Source organism: Neomonachus schauinslandi, chromosome 12, assembly GCF_002201575.2.
Source record: "Neomonachus schauinslandi chromosome 12, ASM220157v2, whole genome shotgun sequence".
Classification (NCBI taxonomy): Eukaryota; Metazoa; Chordata; class Mammalia; order Carnivora; family Phocidae; genus Neomonachus; species Neomonachus schauinslandi.
In genome coordinates this window covers 82983469-82996773 of record NC_058414.1, presented here as the reverse complement: position 1 = coordinate 82996773, position 13305 = coordinate 82983469, and positions in this window count along the sequence as shown.

The window sequence follows — 13305 nt, the reverse complement described above, 5'->3', positions numbered from 1 at the left end:
CAAGGGGTCCCTCCGGGAGAGTGGACTTAAACACTGAGCAACTTTTTCATGTCGCAACACACTGGGATGGTTTTTCCTTTCTCACCCCTACCCTTACCCCTTCAGCACAGCTGAAGTAGATGAGCTGTGTTAGGTTTGGCCATTTAAGAACAAATTAGCTATTGCACTTCAGCTACCATCCTCAATTAGTAGGTAAGCCCCAGAGACAGAGACACAGAGAGAGGATTTAATTCAATTTAGTTTTTCTGAAATCCTAGGATGTCCATAGCCCCATAATAAGCATGATATCCTTGCAGAACTTGAGAACTTACATTTTACTGTGGAGACAGCCTTGCCCTCGGGAGACAGTAATATATCATGATGAAGCAGCTAACTCTTCTCCACCAGGGCAGGGACCTTATTCTAGTCTCTGTAGTCACAAAGCATCTAGTGCAGTCAGACATGCATAGTAACCACTCAATAAATAAGCTGCCAAAATGAGGTGTACAGTGAGTGTGCATTAGGAATTTCTAGCAGGGAGAGCCTGTGTGGGTGGAAATGGAAGAAGCGGGATTTGAACCCAGCCCTGAAGTGTGAGAAGGCGGAGTTAGAAAAGTAGAGAGGAGTAGAGCTGCCATTACAAGTGCAGGAAACTAGGACTTTACTCCAGAGCGTGACTGGCCTGGCAATCAGGACCCAGTAGAGGAGAAGGAGAGAAAGTGATCGGTAAGAAACCTCAAATGGCATAGAGAGGAATTCAGGTTTAATTCTATTGGCAACAAGGAAATAGCGCAGATTTTTGATCAGAGGATTGATATGCTTAAGAACATTAATGAGGCAATGTGAGGATGGTCTGAAGGGCAAGAGGCTGGAGGCAAGGGACCATTTGAGGGAAGTCACTGGTGATTTATGGAAGCAGTAGGAATAGACTGTCATTAGAGCATAAGAGTCCCACTGGAAAAATAATTTAAAGCATTATGACCTACTTGATTAATTTTTTCTGTGATATAAATGAAATGCTGTTATAACATGTCCAAAGTCTGAACCACAGAGAAAGTTACCTGGATACCATGCTGACATTTTGCTTTGTGAACTTTCTTCACTTATTTTCTATCGGGTTGTTACTGAGGCAGCTTTGAAGCCCTGTGGGATTTTCTCAGTATCCTACACATTAGGAGGAACCTACATATGTGCTCGGGCAACTCCTTACTTCTCCACCTAAAAATGTTAGTAATTCATTAGGTATGAAGGCTCTATCATTCCTTGTCTGGGATTTCTTGGCGGGTATGAGGAAGAATACCTCACTGCAATAGAGCACTTTACACTGGAGAGATAGAAGAGGGTAAATTGAGAAGCTCCCAAGGTGTTAACTTCTGGCCAGAATGTTCTTCCCTTCGGGAGGAGGGAGAAGATACTCGAATTTCTCAACTCTGTATGTGTGTTTGTGTGTATGTGTGTATAATAGAAGTATACATAGAAGCATACTTCTGTTTACCAGGCTTCAGCATTCCTTTCTGGATATCTTGCTGGCCTAGGCAAGGGGCAGCAGGAAAGCAGACTGAGGAACTTCGCATAGCACTGTCCACAGCTGATGGGCCAGGTTCCCATCAGTGGCAGGTGCAACAGTAGTCATGGCTCCACATTCAAATTGCCTGTGCTGTTCCGCAGAATCAGCCGGAGATGGAGATTCAGAAATCCTGTGAGACAGCAGGTTTGGGAGAGGAGGAAAAGTACTCAGTGGGGACTGGGGAGGAGAACCTAGCGGTTCCTGAATGGCACTCAGGGTCTTGGACAAAGCTCATCCATCCCCTCCTGCAGGCATATCAAGACTGCCATGGTCGTTAGAGACTCTTCAGTGTTACTTGACACACTCCTGGTCTCTAACCTGGTGGCAGGCTGCAGAGTGCACCTCTCCTGAGCCTCAGGCACCCCCACCCAGGTCCTCAAGAGTATTAACCCCATCTACGTGCCATGACATAGTCCTTTGGTCAGGGCCGTGAGGAACTCTCCTGTGTTGACAATGCATTACCGTACTTGATTTGCTACAAGTAGCTTCTTGATTTCTGAGTCATTCTCACCAACCATTTTGGCATTTTGATGTCACACATTCAATGTTGACTCTTTGTTATTTGTCCCTCCACTCAAAAAGAATGGACATGAACGTATCTATGGAATATCATGGGTGTCCTGGAGAACTTGGTTGCCTCCTTATGGTTCAGTTGTCACACTGGCCAGAATTTAGAGCATAATTGTTGCAATGCTCCATTTTCTTCTTTTTCTAGTGTTTCTTAATTTGCAACTAAGAGCATCAAGTCAGAAAGAAAGGACAATATGGGAAAGGGGCCAGGTAAGCTACCTCCTTTGAGAGGTAGCACAATAGATTTGGAGTTAGAGACCTGAGTTGGACCTTACTAGCCAAGGATCTTTGAACAACTTATTCTAAGTCCCTATTTCTTTCTTTACAAAAAATGAGATATTGTTGATTGTGTTCCTATACATGAGCAGTGAACAACCTGAAAAGGAAATTACACGATGGCAATTCCATTTATAGAGCATCTAAAAGAATTAAATACATAGGAATAAATCTAACCAAAGAGGTAAAAGACTTGTGCACTAAAAACTACACAACATGCTTAACATATATTGCATTGTTTCATAGGTACAGATCTGAGATTCAACAGTCTTGCACAATTCACAGTGCTTACCAGAGCACATACCCTCCCCAGTGTCTATCACCCAGTCAGCCCATCCCTCCCACCCCACCCCCCACTCCAGCAACCCTCAGTTTGTTTCCTGAGATTAAGAATTCCTCATATCGGCGCCTGGGTGGCTCAGTCGTTGGGTGTCTGCCTTCGGCTTGGGTCGTGATCCCGGAGTCCTGGGATCGAGCCCCACGTCGGGCTCCCTGCTCTGCGGGAAGCCTGTTCTCCCTCTCCCACTCCCCCTGCTTGTGTCCTCTCTCTCGCTGTGTCTCTCTCTGTCAAATAAATAAAATCTTTAAAAAAAAAAAAGAATTCCTCATATCAGTGAGGTCATATGATACATGTCTTTCTCTGATTGACTTATTTCGCTCAGCATAATACCCTCCAGTTCCATCCACATTGTTGCAAATGGCAAGATCTCATTCCTTTTGATGGCTGCATAATATTCCATTGTATATATATACCACATCTTCTTTATCCATTCATCTGTCGATGGACATCTTGGCTCTTTCCACAGTTTGGCTCTTGTGGACATTGCTGCTATAAACATCGGGGTGCACATACCTTTTCTGATCCCTAGTTTTGTATCTTTGGGGTAAATACCCATAACAATAAAAAAATTTAAAAAAAAACTACCCAACATTGCTTGAAGAAATTAAAGAAGACCTAAATAAATGGAAAGACATTCTGTGTTCATGGATAGGAAGATGTCAATACTGCCCAAAGCGATCTATAGATTCACCGCACTCCTTATCAAAATTCCAATAGCCTTTTTCACAGAAATGGAAAAACTGATCTTTAAGTACATACAGAATTGCAAGGGCCTCTGAATAGCCAAAACAATCTTGAAAAGGATTAATAAAATTGGAAGACTTACACTTCCCAACTTTGAAACTTACTACTCAGCTGCAGTAATTAAAACAGTATAGTACTGACATAAAGACAGCCAATAGAATAGAATAGGGAGCCTAAAAATCAACCCTCACTTATATGGCCAATTGATTTTCTACAAGGGTGCCAAAACTATTCAATTGGTAAAGGACAGTTTTTTCAACAAACAGTGATGGGAAAACTGGATATTTATATGCAAAAGAATGGAGTTGTACACGCTGTATAAAAATTAACTCAAAATGGATCAAAGTCTATATTTAAGAGCTGAAACTATAAATCTCTCAGAAAAAGACATTGGAGAAAATTTGCATGACATTGGATTTGGCACCAATTTCATGGGTATAACACCAAAAGCAGAGGCAATAAAAGAAAACATAGATAAATTGGACTTCATCGAAATGAAGAACTTCTGTGCATTAAGGGATACTATCAGAAAAGCAAAGACAAACAAACAAACAACAACCTATAGAATGGGAGAAAATACTTGCAAATCATATATCTAATAAGGGATTAATATCCAGGATACATAAAGCACGCCTAAATCTCAACAACAACAACAACAGCAACAACAAAACCTAATTTAAAAAGGGGCAAAGACTCGAACAGACATTTCTCCAAGGAAGATCTACAGATGGCCAATAAGCACATGAAAAGATGCTCAACATCATTAGTCATTAGAGAAATGCAAAACCACAATGAGATATTACTTCGCAGTTACTATACTAGGAGGGCTATTAAAACACACATACACACACAGAGGATAACAAGTGTTGACAAGAACAGGGAGAAATGGGAACCCTTGTGCTTTGCTGGTGGGGACAGAAAATGGTGCAACTGCTATGGAAAAGTTTTATGGTTTTCTCAAAGGCTAAACATAGAATTGCCATATATGACCCAGCAATTCCACTTCTAGGTATATGTCCAAAAGAACTGACAGCAGGAAGTCAAACAGATACTTATACACGAATATTTACAACAACACTAGTCACAATAGCCAAAAGGTGGAAACAACCCAAGTGTCCATTAACAGATGAATGGATAAACAAAATATGGTATATGCATGCAATGGAATATTATTCCACTATAAAAATGAATGAAATTTTGATATATGGTATAACATGGATGAACCTTGAAAACTATGCTAAGTGAAATAAGCCAGACACAAAAGGACAAAGAGTGAATGACTCCACTTATATGAGCCACTTAGGATAGGCAAATTCATAGAGACAGAAAGTAGAATATGGTTTACTAGGTTTACTACAGAATTTTTGGTAGGGATGACGAAAACATTTTGGATCTAGATAGTGGTGATGGTAATACAACGTTGTAAATATATTTAATGCCACTGAAGTATAAACTTACAATGGTTAAAATAACTATTATGTTTATATATATATATTTTTACAGCAATTAAAAAAGAAAAGAGAAAAAAAGCATATTACTATTTAGCTGTAGGGAAACTAATGAATATTAATGTGAAGCAGCATGACAAATCTTGGTCCTTATGTGCTTAGTAACTATTGGTTTCATTTCCCTTCTTTCATCTCCAACATCCTTCCTATGTTGCCATTTCAGTAGCTTCTGGAAGTCCAACTAGTAGCCAACATTGCAGATATGTGGCTGGTCTGGGACTGCGCACTGGGATAGCAGGTTTTAGGTCTCTTCTGGACAGTGACAATTTTTGTTTTTATGCTAAAGAATGGAGTTTTCCAGGGACACCTGGGTGGCTCAGTTGGTTAAGCATCTGCCTTCAGCTCAGGTCATGCTCCCAGGGTCCTGGGATCAAGTCCTGCATCGGGCTCCTTGCTCAGCAGGGGGCCTGCTTCTCCCTCTGCCTGCCGCTCCCCCTGCTTGTTCTCTTTCTCTGTCTCTGACAAATAAATAAATAAATAAAATCTTAAAAAAAAAAAAAAAGAATGAAGTTTTCCTCTTCTCAGTAGATGGCACCACTGTTTAGCCAGCTGCACTGGCCAAGAACCTTAGAGTCATCCTCAACTCTTCCCTTTCTCTAACTTCTCATACCCAGTCCTCTCAGCTACACCTTCGAAATATGTCTGGACTCCAACTATTCCTCATCACCTCCACAGCTGCCAACCTGGTCTGCGCTACCAGCCTCTCACCTGGGCCACTCCAAGAGCTTCCTAATATAGCTTCCTGTTTCCCCTTACCTTCCTACAGCCTATTTTCCAGTGCCAGGACAGTCCTTCTAAAATATCAATTGGGTTGGGCGCCTGGGTGGCTCAGTTGGTTAAACGACTGCCTTCGGCTCAGGTCATGATCCTGGAGTCCCGGGATCGAGTCCCGCATCGGGCTCCCTGCTCAGCAGGGAGTCTGCTTCTCCCTCTGACCCTCCCCCCTCTCATGCTCTCTCTATCTCATTCTCTCTCTCAAATAAATAAATAAAATCTTTAAAAAATAAAAAAAATAAAAATAAAAAAAAATAAAATATCAATTGGGCTATATCATCTCTGTGTTCAAGACTCTCTGATGGCACCTCATCACATTTAGAGTAAAATTCTATAGTCTCATCATGACTTCACCAAGGCCCTGTCAACCCCTGACAACCTGGATCTTATTTGCTACTACTCTTTTTCTACCTCAGTCCACCTCAAACATGCTGTTCTCCTTGTTGTTCTTTATGTACACCAAGCAAGCTCCTGTCTCAAGACCTTTGCACTATGAGCATGAGCTCACTCCATGTTCTTGTTACACTCAGGTCTCTATTCAACTATTCCCCCTGAAGAAGACATGCCTTATAAATCGCTCCAAAGAAAATAAAATACTTAAGTATAAATCTGACAAAAATAAGTATAGGCTCTGTATGATGAAAATTATAAAATGCTTGGGCGCCTGGGTGGCTCAGATGGTTAAGCGTCTGCCTTCGGCTCAGGTCATGATCCCAGCGTCCTGGGATCGAGTCCTGCATCAGGCTCCCTGCTCCTTGGGAGCCTGCTTCTCCCTCTGCCTCTCTCTCTCTGTCTCTCATGAATAAATAAATAAAATCTTTAAAAAAAAAAAAGAAAATTATAAAATGCTTATGAAAGAAATAAAAGACAACTTAAATCCTTAGAGAGACACACTGTTCATGGATGGGAAGCTTCAGTATAATAAAGACGTCATTTTCCCCTAAACTGATGCCCTAAACCTCTAGGTTCAACATAATTTTAATCAAAATCTCGGCAAGTTTCTGTATTAGACATAGACAAGCTTATTCTAAAATTTATGTGGAAAGTGAAAGGCTCTAGATTAGCCAAAACAACTTTTGGAAAACAAGAATGAAGTGGGAGAAACCATTTCTTGATATTCAGGCTTACTATAGGGCTACAGTAATCATGACAGGGTGATATTGGTGGAAAGATAGACACATTCACCAATGGAACAGATAGAGATCTCAGAAACAAGCTCACAAATATGCCCAATTAAATTTGTCAAAGAAGCAAAAAAAAAAAAAATCAATGGAGGAGGGATAATCTTTACAATAAATGGTACCAGAGCAATTAGACATCCATAAGAAAGAATATGAAACTCAATGTACACTTCACACCTTATACAAAAATGAACTCAAAAGGAATCATAGACTTAAATATAAATGTAAAACTATAAAACTGCTAGGGAAGAACACAGAGAAAATTTTCAGGACCTGTGAGTAGGCAAAGAGTTCTTAGACTTAACACCAAAAGAATGACCAATAAGAGAAAAAACTGATAAATTGGACTTCATCAGAATTTAAAACTTTGTGCTGAAAATGACACTGTTAAGAGAATGAGAAGACAAATTACAGACCAGGAGAAAATATTTGCAAATCACATATCTGACAAAGGTCTAATGTCTGGAATATATTTTATTTATTTATTATTTATTTTTAAAAATATTTTATTTATTTATTTGACAAAGAGAGAGAGTGCCCGCATGAGCAGGGGGAGCAGCTGGCAGAGGGTGAGGGTGAAGCAGGCTCCCTGCTGAGTAGAGAGCCCAAAATGGGGCTTGATCCCAGGACCCCGGGATCATGACTTGAGCCAAAGGCAGATGCTTAACTGACTGAGCCACCCAGGAGCCCCTGGAATATATTTTTAAAAACTCTCAAAACTCAGCATTAAAAAAACCAACAATCCAATTAGAAAATGAGCAAGACATGCACAGACAGTTCACCAAAGAGAATATATTGGTGGCAAATAAATACATGAAAAAAATTCAACATTAGTCATTAGGAGGAATGCAAATTAAACCACAATGAGATATCACAACATACTTATCAAACTGGCTAAAATGAAAAACTGTGATTAACACCAAATGTTGGCAAGGCTGTGGAGAAACTGGATCACTCATACGTTGCTGGGGAATATAAAATGATACAGCTCCTCTGGAAAACAGTTTGTCAGTCTCTGGAAAAACCGTACATACACTTACCATACAACCCCGCAATCACACTCCTGGGCATTTAGCCAAGAGAAACAAAGACTTGTTATTTTTTTTTTTTTTAAGATTTTATTTATTTATTTGACAGAGAGAGAGACAGCGAGAGAGGGAACACAAGCAGGGGGAATGGGAGAGGGAGAAGCAGGCTTCCCGCAGAGCAGGGAGCCCAATGTGGGGCTCGATCCCAGGACCCTGGGATCACGACCCGAGCCGAAGGCAGACACCTAATGACCGAGCCACCCAGGCGCCCTACAAAGACTTATTTTTACGCAGGAACTTGTACACAAATGTTCGTAGCAGTTTTATTCATAATAGCTCAAAATTGGAAACTAACCAAGCATCTTATAAGGGTGAATGATTAAACAAACTGTGGTACATCCATACCATGGAACACTACGCAGAAATAAAAAGGAAAGAACTATTGATACGTGTCACTTGGATGAATCTCAAGGGGATGACACTGAGTGAAAAAACCCAATCTCAAAAGGATACCTACTGCATGATTCCATTTATGTCACATGAAATAACATAATGATAGAGATGGAGAACAGATTAGTGATCACCAGGGATTAGTGATGGTGGGGAGGGATGTATGTGGCCCCAAAGAGGTAACTGACGTGTTTTGTGATGATGGCATAGTTAAGTATTTCTTTGTAATAGCTTTATTGAGTATAATTCGTATATGTAGGTCAGTACCTTGATCGTAGTGATGATTATGCAAGACTATACATATGTTAAAATTACCTAGAACTATGCACACATACTCAAATGAGTGCATGTGTAACTGGTGAAATCTGAACAAGCCCTATGGGTTGCACTAATGTTGCTTTCTTGGTTTTGATACTGTACTATAATTTCATAAAATGCTAACATTCGGGGAGATGAGGGAAAAGTGCATGGGACTTCTCTGTATGTTTCTTTGCAACCTCCTGTGAGTCTATAATTGTTTCCAAAAATAATGTTCTTTTTAAATTTGAGGTATTTTAAAACTGCCTCATCCAAAACAGCACCTCTTCCTTCACTCTCTACCCTCATATCCTGCTTTATTTTTCTCCATAGCCTATATCTCTCCCTGACATAAGATATAACATATTTTGTATAAACCTATATCCTTCAGTAGAGTTGGGAAGGCAGGAACTTGTGTTCTCCACTGTATGCAATGGCACCTGGCCCATTTGTCGTTGTTGACTACACGGGTCTACCTGCCTTCCTGTGGATGTACATTTCCTTTATTGTGTCTATAAGTAAATTGGCCTTTACAGCCCTCTGCCAGAAACAACACCTTTATCAAGGTATTCACCCCAGACTCTCTGTTCAGAGAAATTTCAATTGTCTTTTCCTCAGTAATAACGTTTCAATACATGCAGTTCTCTAGTGGGGAATAAGCAATTTGATGCCATTCTGTTTACTCCTTCCTGGCTCCAATCAGGTCTTTTGGGAATATGTCCTCATTCAGTGTCTTTCCGGGATAGTTAAACCTTCAGCTATGAGAAGGCAGCTAAATAAAGGTCCTTGAATCTGACAGAGTTGACCCTGTGTTCCTCAAAAAGAGCTTTAGGAGGCCAAAGCTTCAGAATGAGTGGTTCAAATAAAATGAAACAATTTTACAAGAAAACCAGTACAAAGAAAGACCATTAAACTCTCAGCCATCTATCTTATTACAGATGGTCATGACATATTTTGTTATGCGTCTGTGGAAGGCAGAATAATGGGTCCTAAAAAATGTTCACATTCGAATCCCTGAACCTGTGAATATGACACCTTGCATGGCAAAAGGGACTCTGCAGATGGATGTGATTAAAGTTAAGGACCTTGAGGTGGGGAGATTAGCTTGTGTTATGCAGGTGGGTCCAATTCAGTCACTTGAGTCCTTAAAAGGAAGGAAACTTTTCTGGCTGTAGAGAACCAGACAAATGGTGTTGCTGGATTTTAAGATGGAAGAAGGGGCTTCAAGAAGCTGGAGAAGTCAAGGAAAGAGATTCTCCCCTGGCACCTCCAGAAAGGAATGCAGACCTGCCAACACTCTGATTTTTAGCCCAGTGAGACCTGTATCAGGTTTCTGATTTACAGAACTGTATGATAATAAATTTGTGTTGTTTTAAGCACTAAGTTTGTGATAGGCTGTTACAGCAGCAAGGAAAACTAATAGGGTATCTTATTCTGATTATAGCTTTTCTATTAGCTTTGCTTGTAAGCAACAGAAACCAAGTTGAGTTTCCTTAAGCAAACAAACCAAGCTTTTCGGGAAGCCTACGGTGTCTCAGGGAACCCAAGGCGGGGCAGCAGTGAAGCTGCAGAAAGGTTGTAGGACCGTAGTGAAAGCTGCCACCCGGAGCGTCCTTCCTCTGCCCCTTTTTATTCTATGCCTCCCCACCCCCCATCTGTTTCATTCTTCTCTTTCTGTAAATAGACTTTCTCTGCTACTTAGTTCATAAAGTGTAAGAAGGCTGAGCCTCAGTTTCCATTTGCTTCTCTTTCTTCACCAGACCAGTCAGCTCAGGCTGTGACTAGAATCTCGTTCTCAATTCCAAATCCCAGGAAAGGAAGTCTGGCATGGTTTGGGCTAGGTGCCTGTTACAGGTTGAATAGTGTTTCTCGTTCCTCCTCTCTAAAAGGGGAGCCCTAACCCCCTGAGTAAGCTAACCCCCTCAGTACCTCAAAATGTGACTTCACTTGGAAATAGGGTCATTGCAGATGTAATTAGTTAAGATGCGGTCATTCTGAAATAGGATGGGCCCTTACTCCAACACGATTGGTGTCTTTATAAGAAGAGAAAATTGGAACACAGTCACAGAGGGAAGACTGCCACGTGAAGATGGAGGCAGAGGTTGCAATTAAGCTGCCAGAAACCAAGGAATGCCAACCAAGGTTAAGGCTCTGGAAGCTTAACCAGAAACTGGAAGAGGCAAGAAAAGATCCTCCCCTAGAGATGCCAGGGGGAGCATGGCCCTACCAACACCTTGATTTTAAGTTCTGGCCTCCAGAACTGAGAGACAATAAGTTTCTGTTGTTTTAAGCCACCCAGTTTGTGGATCTTTGGAAAGTAATGCAGTGCCTAAGACTGATCCGGTTAGCTCTGTCTGGGAGACCATGTCTTACAGTACAAATATGGCTCCTTAAGATTCACCCCTATGGCTTGAGGGGTAGGGGACCTATTTCCAAAGAAGGAAGAACCACTGTGGGCTGGGCAGGTGCACTGAAAAGCTGTCCACTCTAGCTCCCTACAGCTGGGATCAATATGATATTCCAACTTTTATTTTTTTCTTTCTTTTGTTTTAAAATAGTTATTTTACCCTCTAGAATGCAATCTAGTGTATGTAACAGATGAATCTCAGTTGCTTCTTTCTCATACCGTAATCTACTTGTCCTAACATTATTAGTGATCACCCCTTCCTCTCATCACTGTATTTATTAGTCAGTGAGTACAGATGGTTGAAAATGCTTCTGGAGTATCTATGCTATTCCATTCATCTGACTGATTTACCAGGTTCCTGGAGTGGTAGTGAGAAGACTCTAGAGGCTTAACTTCCAATATAAATTCTAGAGCATGGTTACTCCCCATTTTATCTCCTTCTCTAAGTGTTTTATCTATGGCAATTTGGAATATCTAATTACTCTTAACTTATTTTTTGTGGGGAGAGAGTATCGTTTACAACATGTTCCTGACCTCTTTAGAGTAATGGCCCAGGGGAACTCTTCTGGTAGAAGGTTTCTGTGTCCCCTTTTTGAAACTGGACCCTGTCCCTGTTTACGTATCTTCTCTTTTGGGATGAGAACATGTCAGAAAATAGCATATTAAAGGACCCTCATATTAAACTTGCAATAAATGTGTGCCTGGCACACAGTAAGCACTCAATAAATGTTAGGTAATTTTTAGAACCAAGGCCAGACAATGCCCACCTCAAGCTCTTCCTAGGATTCCCTCACCTTAAGAGATGCATGAGAGTGGGAAGGGGGTATCATAGGCTGAATAACGACCACCCCAAAATGTTCATGTCCTCATTCCTGGAACCTGTGTGTTTATTACCTAACACGGTAAAAGGAACCTTATAGATGTGGTTAAATTAAGACTCTTAAAATTGGAAGATTATTCTGGATAACCTGGGTAGGCTCAATATAATCAGAGGGACATAGGAGAGTCAGAGTCTGAGAAAAAGAAGATGTGACCATAGAAGCAGAGGTTGATGTATTTTAAAGATGAAAACAGGGGCCAGGCAAACAGCCTCTAGAAGTTGTTAAATGGATCCTCTAGAGCCCTCAGAAGGAACTCAGCTCTGATGACACCTTGATTTTAGACCAGTGAGACCCATTTGAGATTTCTGACTTTCGAAACTGTAAGATAACAAATTTGTATGTTTTAAATTTTAGGTAATTTGGTACAGCAGCAATACAAAATAAATTCAGAGGGGATCAGAATGTCATTGAACATTCTGCAAAATCTGCACTCTTGGACTCAAAGTCCCTGTTTACATAGTAGGGTTTGAGGCCCAGAGAATTAGCAGTACCTTTCTTGCCACCTCACCCCAGGCAGATTTTCACCTTCCTTCGGGCCTTTCTCCACACTGCTGTCGATCTGGCCTGATTTCCGCAGCCCCAAGAATTTTCTTCCATTCACCCACCTCTGAGGCCTAGATTTGATAGCTATTCTAAGATACCGTGTTAACCCCACCACATGTTTGAGACTAGGGTTATTAGAAACTGAAATCCAGGGAGCAAATCACAATGAAACATGAAATACCAGTAAGAAACCATTTTAAAAATTGGGGCATTTTCTCTCCCAGCATCGGGCCGAAGAGAAAGAAAGCTTGAGAAACTGAGAACCAGAGACACTGAAGAATGAATCTAGCTAGGAACGATGAACTGCAATATAAGCTTCTGCACTTTTGCTAGCAGCCCTTTAAGGCCCGGGACTTGGGCAGAAATTCCTGACCCTTTTGTCTAAGTCCAGAAGGCTGGATACCCTAAGACCTAAGTAAAAGTGTAGTTTGGAGTTAAGCAGTCTGGATTTGAACCCTGGTTCTGCGGACCACCATTCCTGTTCTCTTATTCCAAGAGGCCCCAAACGAGCCCCTTGCCAGGTGAGCTCCTCAAAGCCGGGGAACCGGGAAAGTGCGTCACCCCAAGTCCTAACCCAAACGATGGTCCGCGTCAGCATGAGAAGGAAAAGTATAAAATGCTTTATAAAATGTGTCTTCGACACAGAGAAAGCGCGCTTTTCTTACTCTTCTCTCAGAATAAAAAGCCCTTACTTTAAATTTTTTTATTTGTGATGATTTAATTTTTTTCTTTCCGTTGTGTTACTAGCTGGAGCTAAACA